Raw genomic sequence first — 7,910 nt, forward strand, 5'->3', positions numbered from 1 at the left:
ACAGGAAAGAGCATATGTCAGCAGCTTGACAGCACACCTAAAAGCTCTAGAACAAAAAGAAGCAAACACACCCAGGAGGAGTAGAAGGCAGGAAATAATCAAACTCAGAGCTGAAATCAACCAAGTAGAAACAAAAAGGACCATAGAAAGAATCAACAGAACCAAAAGTTGGTTCTTTGAGAAAATCAACAAGATAGATAAACCCTAGCCAGACTAACGAGAGGACACAGAGAGTGTGTCCAAATTAACAAAATCAGAAATGAAAAGGAGACATAACTACAGATTCAGAGGAAATTCAAAAAATCATCAGATCTTACTATAAAAAGCCTATATTCAACAAAAAACTTGAAAATCTGCAGGAAATGGACAATTTCCTAGACAGATACCAGGTACCGAAGTTAAATCAGGAACAGATAAACCAGTTAAACAACCCCATAACTCCTAAGGAAATAGAAGAAGTCATTAAAGGTCTCCCAACCAAAAAGAGCCCAGGTCCAGACGGGTTTAGTGCAGAATTCTATCAGACCTTCATAGAAGACCTCGTACCAATATTATCCAAACTATTCCACAAAATTGAAACAGATGGAGCACTACCGAATTCATTCTATGAAGCCACAATTACTCTTATACCTAAACCACACAAAGACCCAACAAAGAAAGAGAACTTCAGACCAATTTCCCTTATGAACATTGATGCAAAAATACTCAACAAAATTCTGGCAAACTGAATCCAAGAGCACATCAAAACAATCATCCACCATGATCAAGTAGGCTTCATCCCAGGCATGCAGGGATGGTTTAATATACGGAAAACCATCAACGTGATCCATTATATAAACAAACTGAAAGAACAAAACCACATGATCATTTCATTAGATGCTGAGAAAGCATTTGACAAAATTCAACACCCCTTCATGATAAAAGTCCTGGAAAGAATAGGAATACAAGGTCCATACCTAAACATAGTAAAAGCCATATACAGCAAACCAGTGGCTAACATTAAACTAAATGGAGAGAAACTTGAAGCAATCCCACTAAAATCAGGGACTAGACAAGGCTGCCCACTCTCTCCCTACTTATTCAATATAGTTCTTGAAGTTCTAGCCAGAGCAATCAGACAACAAAAAGGAGGTCAAGGGGGATACAGATCGGAAAAGAAGAAGTCAAAATATCACTATTTGCAGATGATATGATAGTATATTTATGATCCCAAAAAGTTCCACCAGAGAACTACTACAGCTGATAAACAACTTCAGCAAAGTGGCTGGGTATAAAATTAACTCAAATAAATCAGTAGCCTTCCTCTACACAAAAGAGAAACAAGCGGAGAAAGAAATTAGGGAAACGACACCCTTCATAATACACCCAAATAATATAAAATACCTCGGTGTGACTTTAACCAAGCAAGTAAAAAAGATCTGTACAATAAGAACTTCAAGACACTGAAGAAAGAAATTGAAGAAGACCTCAGAAGGTGGAAAGATCTCCCATGCTCATGGATTGGCAGGATTAATATAGTAAAATGGCCATTTACCAAAAGCGATCTACAGATTCAATGCAATCCCCATCAAAATACCAATCCAATTCTTCAAAGAGTTAGACAGAACAATTTGCAAATTCATCTGGAATAACAAAAACCCAGGATAGCTAAAACTATCCTCAACAATAAAAAGGACTTCAGGGGAATCACTATCCCTGAACTCAAGCAGTATTACAGAGCAATAGTGATAAAAACTGCATGGTATTGGTACAGAGACAGACAGATAGACCAATGGAACAGAATTGAAGACCCAGAAATGAACCCACACACCTATGGTCACTTGATTTTGACAAAGGAGCCAAATCCATCCAATGGAAAAAGATAGCATTTTCAGCAAATGGTGCTGGTTCAACTGGAGGTCAACATGTAGAAGAATGCAGATCGATCCATGCTTATCACCCTGTACAAAGCTTAAGTCCAAGTGGATCAAGGACCTCCACATCAAACCAGACACACTCAAACTAATAGAAGAAAAAACTAGGGAAGCATCTGGAACACATGGGCACTGGAAAAAAAATTTCCTGAACAAAACACCAATGGCTTATGCTCTAAGATCAAGAATCGACAAATGGGATCTCATAAAACTGCAAAGCTTCTGTAAGGCAAAGGACACTGTGGTTAGGACAAAACGGCAACCAACAGATTGGGAAAAGATCTTTACCAATCCTACAACAGATAGAGGCCTTATATCCAAAATATACAAAGAACTCAAAAGTTAGACCGCAGGGAGACAAATAACCCTATTAAAAAATGGGGTTCAGAGCTAAACAAAGAATTCACAGCTGAGGAATGCCAAATGGCTGAGAAATACCTAAAGAAATGTTCAACATCTTTAGTCATCAGGGAAATGCAAATCAAAACAACCCTGAGATTTCACCTCACACCAGTGAGAATGGCTAAGATCAAAAACTCAGGTGACAGCAAATGCTGGCGAGGATGTGGAGAAAGAGGAACACTCCTCCATTGTTGGTGGGATTGCAGACTGGTACAACGATTCTGGAAATCAGTCTGAAGGTTCCTCAGAAAATTGGACATTAAACTGCCTGAGGATCCAGCTATACCTCTCTTGGGCATATACCCAAAAGATGCCCCAACATATAAAAAAGACACGTGCTCCACTATGTTCATAGCAGCCTTATTTATAATAGCCAGAAGCTGGAAAGAACCCAGATGCCCTTCAACAGAGGAATTGATACAGAAAATGTGGTACATCTACACAATGGAATATTACTCAGCTATCAAAAACAACGAGTTTATGAAATTTGTAGGCAAATGGTTGGAACTGGAAAATATCATCCTGAGTGAGCTAACCCAATCACAGAAAGACATACATGGTATGCACTCATTGATAAGTGGCTATTAGCCCAAATGCCTGAATTACCCTAGATGCCTAGAACAAATGAAACTCATGACGGATGATCAAAATGTGAATGCTTCACTCCTTCTTTAAAGGGGAACAAGAATACCCTTGGCAGGAAGGAAGAGAGGCAAAGATTAAAACAGAGACTGAAGGAACACCCATTCAGAGCCTGCCCACATGTATATATATATACAGCCACCCAATTAGACAAGATGGATGAAGCAAAAAGAAGTGCAGAAGTGTAGATCGCCCTGAGAGACACAGCCAGAATACAGCAAATACAGAGGCGAATGTCAGCAGCAAACCACTGAACTGAGAATAGGACCCCGTTGAAGGAATCAGAGAAAGAACTGGAAGAGCTTGAAGGGGCTCGAGACCCCATATGTACAACAATGCCAAACCAGAGCTTCCAGGGACTAAGCCACTACCTAAAGACTATACATGGACTGACCCTGGACTCTGACCTCATAGGTAGCAATGAATATCCTAGTAAGAGCACCAGTGGAAGGGAAGCCCTGGGTCCTGCTAATACTGAACCCCAGTGAACTAGACTGTTGGGGGAGGGTGGGGAGGAACACCCATAAGGAAGGGGAGGGGAGGGGATGTTTGCCCGGAAACCGGGAAAGGGAATAACACTAGAAATGTATATAAGAAATATTCAAGTTAATAAAAAAATGAAAAAAAAAAAGGAAATAAACTAAACATCAGAGGTTGATAGAGGAAGGCAACTGGGTGGGAGAGGGTGTGGGGAGTGGGGAATAGGAATGAGAATCAGGTTGAATGGAGGTTCAGCAGGAGAGAGCTTGGAGGAAGAAGGGTAATTGGTGGGTGGGGAGCATCTCTGGGACAATAAGGGAGGGTCCTGTGAGTCTCTAGGGATGACCATAGCTGAAACTCCTAACAGCTATGGATGTGGAGATTGAAGTAGCCAGGAAGGATTTCCAGTGAAGGGAAGGGGACACCAACTCACCCACAAATCTCTCAACACAAAATGTGTCCTGCCAAAAAATACATAGGGATAAAAGTGGAACAGAGATTGAAGGAATGTCCGACCAATGACGGCCCAACTTGAGACTCATTCCAGGGGAGAGAGCTAAGCTTTGACACCATTAATGACAATTTGCTATGCTTGCAGACAGGAGCCTAGCATAACTGTCCTCTGAGAGGCTGCGTCCAATAGCTGATGGGAACAGTTGCAGAGACCCACAGCCAAACATTTGGCAGAGCTCAGGGAGTCTTGTGGAAGAGTTGGGGATAGGATTGAGAGAGCAAGAGAGGTCAAATACAAGAAGAAATACAGAGTCATCAACTAATCTGGGCCCATGGGAACCACAAACCAAAGAGCATATAAGAACTAGACCTAGGCCCCTGCATATTTGCAGAAGATGTGCAGCTTGGTATTCATATGGGTCTCCTAACAATTGGAGGGGGCTATCACTAATTCTGTTGCCCGCCTTTAGGACCCCTTCCCCTAGCTGGACCTCCTTATCAGGCCTCAGTAGGAGAAGATTCACTTAGAGTTACTACAACTTGATGTCCAAGGCAGATTGGTACCTATGGGGGGAGGGGGACACTTGCCCTTCTCTGAGGAGAAGGGGGAGATAATTGGAGACAGGGATTTGTGAAAGTGGGATTGGAAAGAGAAGAGGAAGAAGGCCTTCTATCAGGGTATACAGTGAATTAATTAATTACAGTAAAAAAAATTGTGGGAAAGGGATTTATGCCTGGGAGTTTCAAATGCTTGTGAGTTGGAAGCATGGCAAAGCAGTCGTTTATTTTTGTCTAAAGTACTCAATTGGAGAGAATAGATAAAACTGAAAAATGGGGCATTCATGTATTTTCTACTGCTTTAAAAAACTTAGACTGGAACGACACAAAAAGAAGCCATCTATCTCCAACTGTCACTGAGGCCATGATAGCCTTCTTGGTGCACCCCACTGTGGTGCTGGGCACCATTCCCTTCCTCCCCAGGTCCCACTCTGAAAAGGAAATGCAGGCCCATGTTAGTGCTTTGCACCGCAGCTAATTTTGGTTTTGCTCTTGCTGACCTCAGACGCTTCTTGGATGGTTGGATCACCCAAGAGTCCTTCACATTTTATAAGGAAGAATGAGGCTGAGTCTGAAAAGAGGTATGATAGCAAAGTGGCCTGGAAGCCAGGAGACCTCATGCCTTTCTCAGGCAGACGAGTTTGAGGACGAAGACACGTTCAAAGACCAGGGAACCACTTTTCTTAAAGTCCTTTAATTCTATTAATATTATCCCAGCCTATAGTCCTTAACCATCTCCATTTGTGTCCCAAAGTGTGACAAGAAGAAGACAACTGTCATTCCTGTGTGCCCTGCTTGGAGTCTCCCAGGACAATCTGTGTGCTACTGAAAACATCAAATATGTTTGAAAACTGACTTCTATTTTTGGCTGTTGGGATGGCTACATGTTTGGAGAAAGTCTTCTGGCATTAGATTTGAAAATTATATATATCTTAAGCCTTAAATATAATTGGCTGAACATTTGGGAAAATAAATTAACCAAGGCAAACACCAGGGAATTAAGTCCAATTAAAGCTGGTGCTTGTCAGGGGGCGATGGGCAAGGTATATGACTATCACAGGTATGCCTCCATGCATCATCTGCCACTGTTGCAGAATATCACATACCTGGTAAAATACAGAGAAAATAAATGTCTTTCTTTCGGGTCTGGTGATGGGGAAATCACCAGCATGGGGTGAAGTGATGTCAGCAAATTCTCACATGGTGATGGTTACTGCATGAGAGAAGCCGAGGGGCTGTGTGTTCATGTCTCATCTCCTTAAGTCATTATTCCTGTAATAAGGGACCTCTCATAAAAGTTCAAAGTACCTCCTCCACCTACCTCGAGAACCCGAATGTAGGAGTTACCTTTCCCTCTAAGGACAGCTTCAGTCCTGGCAACCTGTAAAGTGAAAAAGGGTAGACTCAAACACATTCATAGGAAAAGAGAAGCCTGGGAAGTTCAGACTATCAAATGGTTGAATGCAGCAATGGGAATACTCAGGGACAGCCATCAAGAGACACATCAAATAGGGAGGCTGAGGGATAGCCTTCAAGAGACACATGGAAAAAGCTTCTCATCTCAGGTATATGTGAAGAAAGTAAAATGGAGTCATCACATGCGGTAAGTGTCCACATCTTTATAATTTCATTTCTACTACCCAGTACATTTTAAGCCATAACGTGGTTTAAAGCATCTGCAACAGAACTTCTTGGTCAAGGTATTAATTTGAATTAGGTTGAATCAAGGAATTAACTTGAAGAGTTGCACAACACACTTATCCTCAGGCTAGGTGCTTAAAATGCATGAGCTGTTTTTATTTCAGTGCAGTAAAACCAAGGAAGGCAGACAAAGGGAAGAGACGGCCCTGCTCCTCTCCCTGAACACCTAGTCTCTGATCATTCTTTCCATAACCAATACAAACAGCTGATGTTCTTCGTTAGTAGCATGTCCACTGACTCCAAAGAGAAAAGAAAAGAAATCGCAGGGGAAAAAAGGAAAAGGAGGAGGGGGAAACTAGGCCATGGGACACTGGCTCTGTCTGAATTATCATCCACCCGTGCTCCAAACACAGCAATCTAGGTCAAATCCGCATAAATTCATTACCATGCCATTCACACTGCAATTACTCGGGGGTTGGGAGGGGAGGATTGTTAGCAGTGATAATGATCTTGAAATAAATAGAGGAGCCAGAACCAGCATATAACAATACATCTTTTTGTGTTGGAGTGAGGTGGAATGAATGCTTGGCTTCCTGCCCGGCCATCCTGAGAAACGTAGTTTGTAGTGAAATCCAGTCATGTGCCTGTTCCTATCACTACCTTCCTCCAGTCTCAGTTTTCTGAAATGTCTGCATCTCTTTGCTATGCATACCCGGTGAGGTGACAGAACACACACCCTCCACCCACTCGGCCCCTGATGACTCACACATTTGTCCCAGTGTGCCTGCAGCTCACTCTGAACCCAGCCAGCAGAGTTCCCCTCTTATCCTACCACAAGCAAAAGGGATGGTTTTTACTAATCAGTTCTCAGGATGATTTTTTTATTATCCATTCCATCCAGTACAATGTATTTTGATAAAATATATCAGCTAGTGACTATCTTTCTTTCACTATTTTATAAAGTATTTCCCCATGGATACATTCTTTAAGATGAGCCTTTTCAAATAGAAGGTATACAGGTTTAATTTTAATTTACTATTGTTTTTGATACCCCAGACTAACCAATGGCTTTTTTGAAAATATCAAACATTGTGGAAGCAAATATTAAAACGTGGAAAGCAACCATCCACTCCTCTCACTCAAGCCCCTTTGGGGAATTATCATGAGAAATGTGAAGAAACTTTCAGGCTATGATGCTCTGTGCATCTCCATGCATATTAAACATAAAAGCAAGTGAACGAATAATGCGATCGTGGAACAGACTTGATGTTTTAGAGACTCCCTGCCAGGAAGGGTAGCGTGAGCCTCAGAGTTCTATTACCTGTCTATACCACAGTTGGTGAAGCAGAGGCATCTACATGGTTTCTAGCTTGTTAGCGTCCACAAACAAGCCTCGCTGGAAAAATCTCGATGTCCAGCAATTGATTCCAAGATGTAAAATAACAAGCAACAGGCATAAGTACTGTCGAATTGTCATCCACACAGGACACACCAGATCACACCCCCAGGAGTCTGTTTTCTTGTCTAATGTTTTTATTTGTGGATATTGGTAGCTGGGGGTGCTGGAGGGGGTGATCCTTTCAACTGACTTTTTCTGAATATCGGGAACCTTTAGCACCTTTGGGGAAGCTTCCTGTTATCTCTGCTTGTCAGACTTGCCTGCCATCTCTCTGTCCATTTTACCTAGTTTATTCTAACTAGTCTGTGGATGCATTACTATTTTCAACATTTTCTACTAATCTACTAACATTTCACTTTCCTTATGTTCTTGCTGTGGAGAAGTTTGCGTGGTTTAGGTGTTTCCATGTGGTTTCTGTCTTG

Source organism: Rattus rattus, chromosome 7 (assembly GCF_011064425.1).
Source record: "Rattus rattus isolate New Zealand chromosome 7, Rrattus_CSIRO_v1, whole genome shotgun sequence".
NCBI lineage: Eukaryota > Metazoa > Chordata > Mammalia > Rodentia > Muridae > Rattus > Rattus rattus.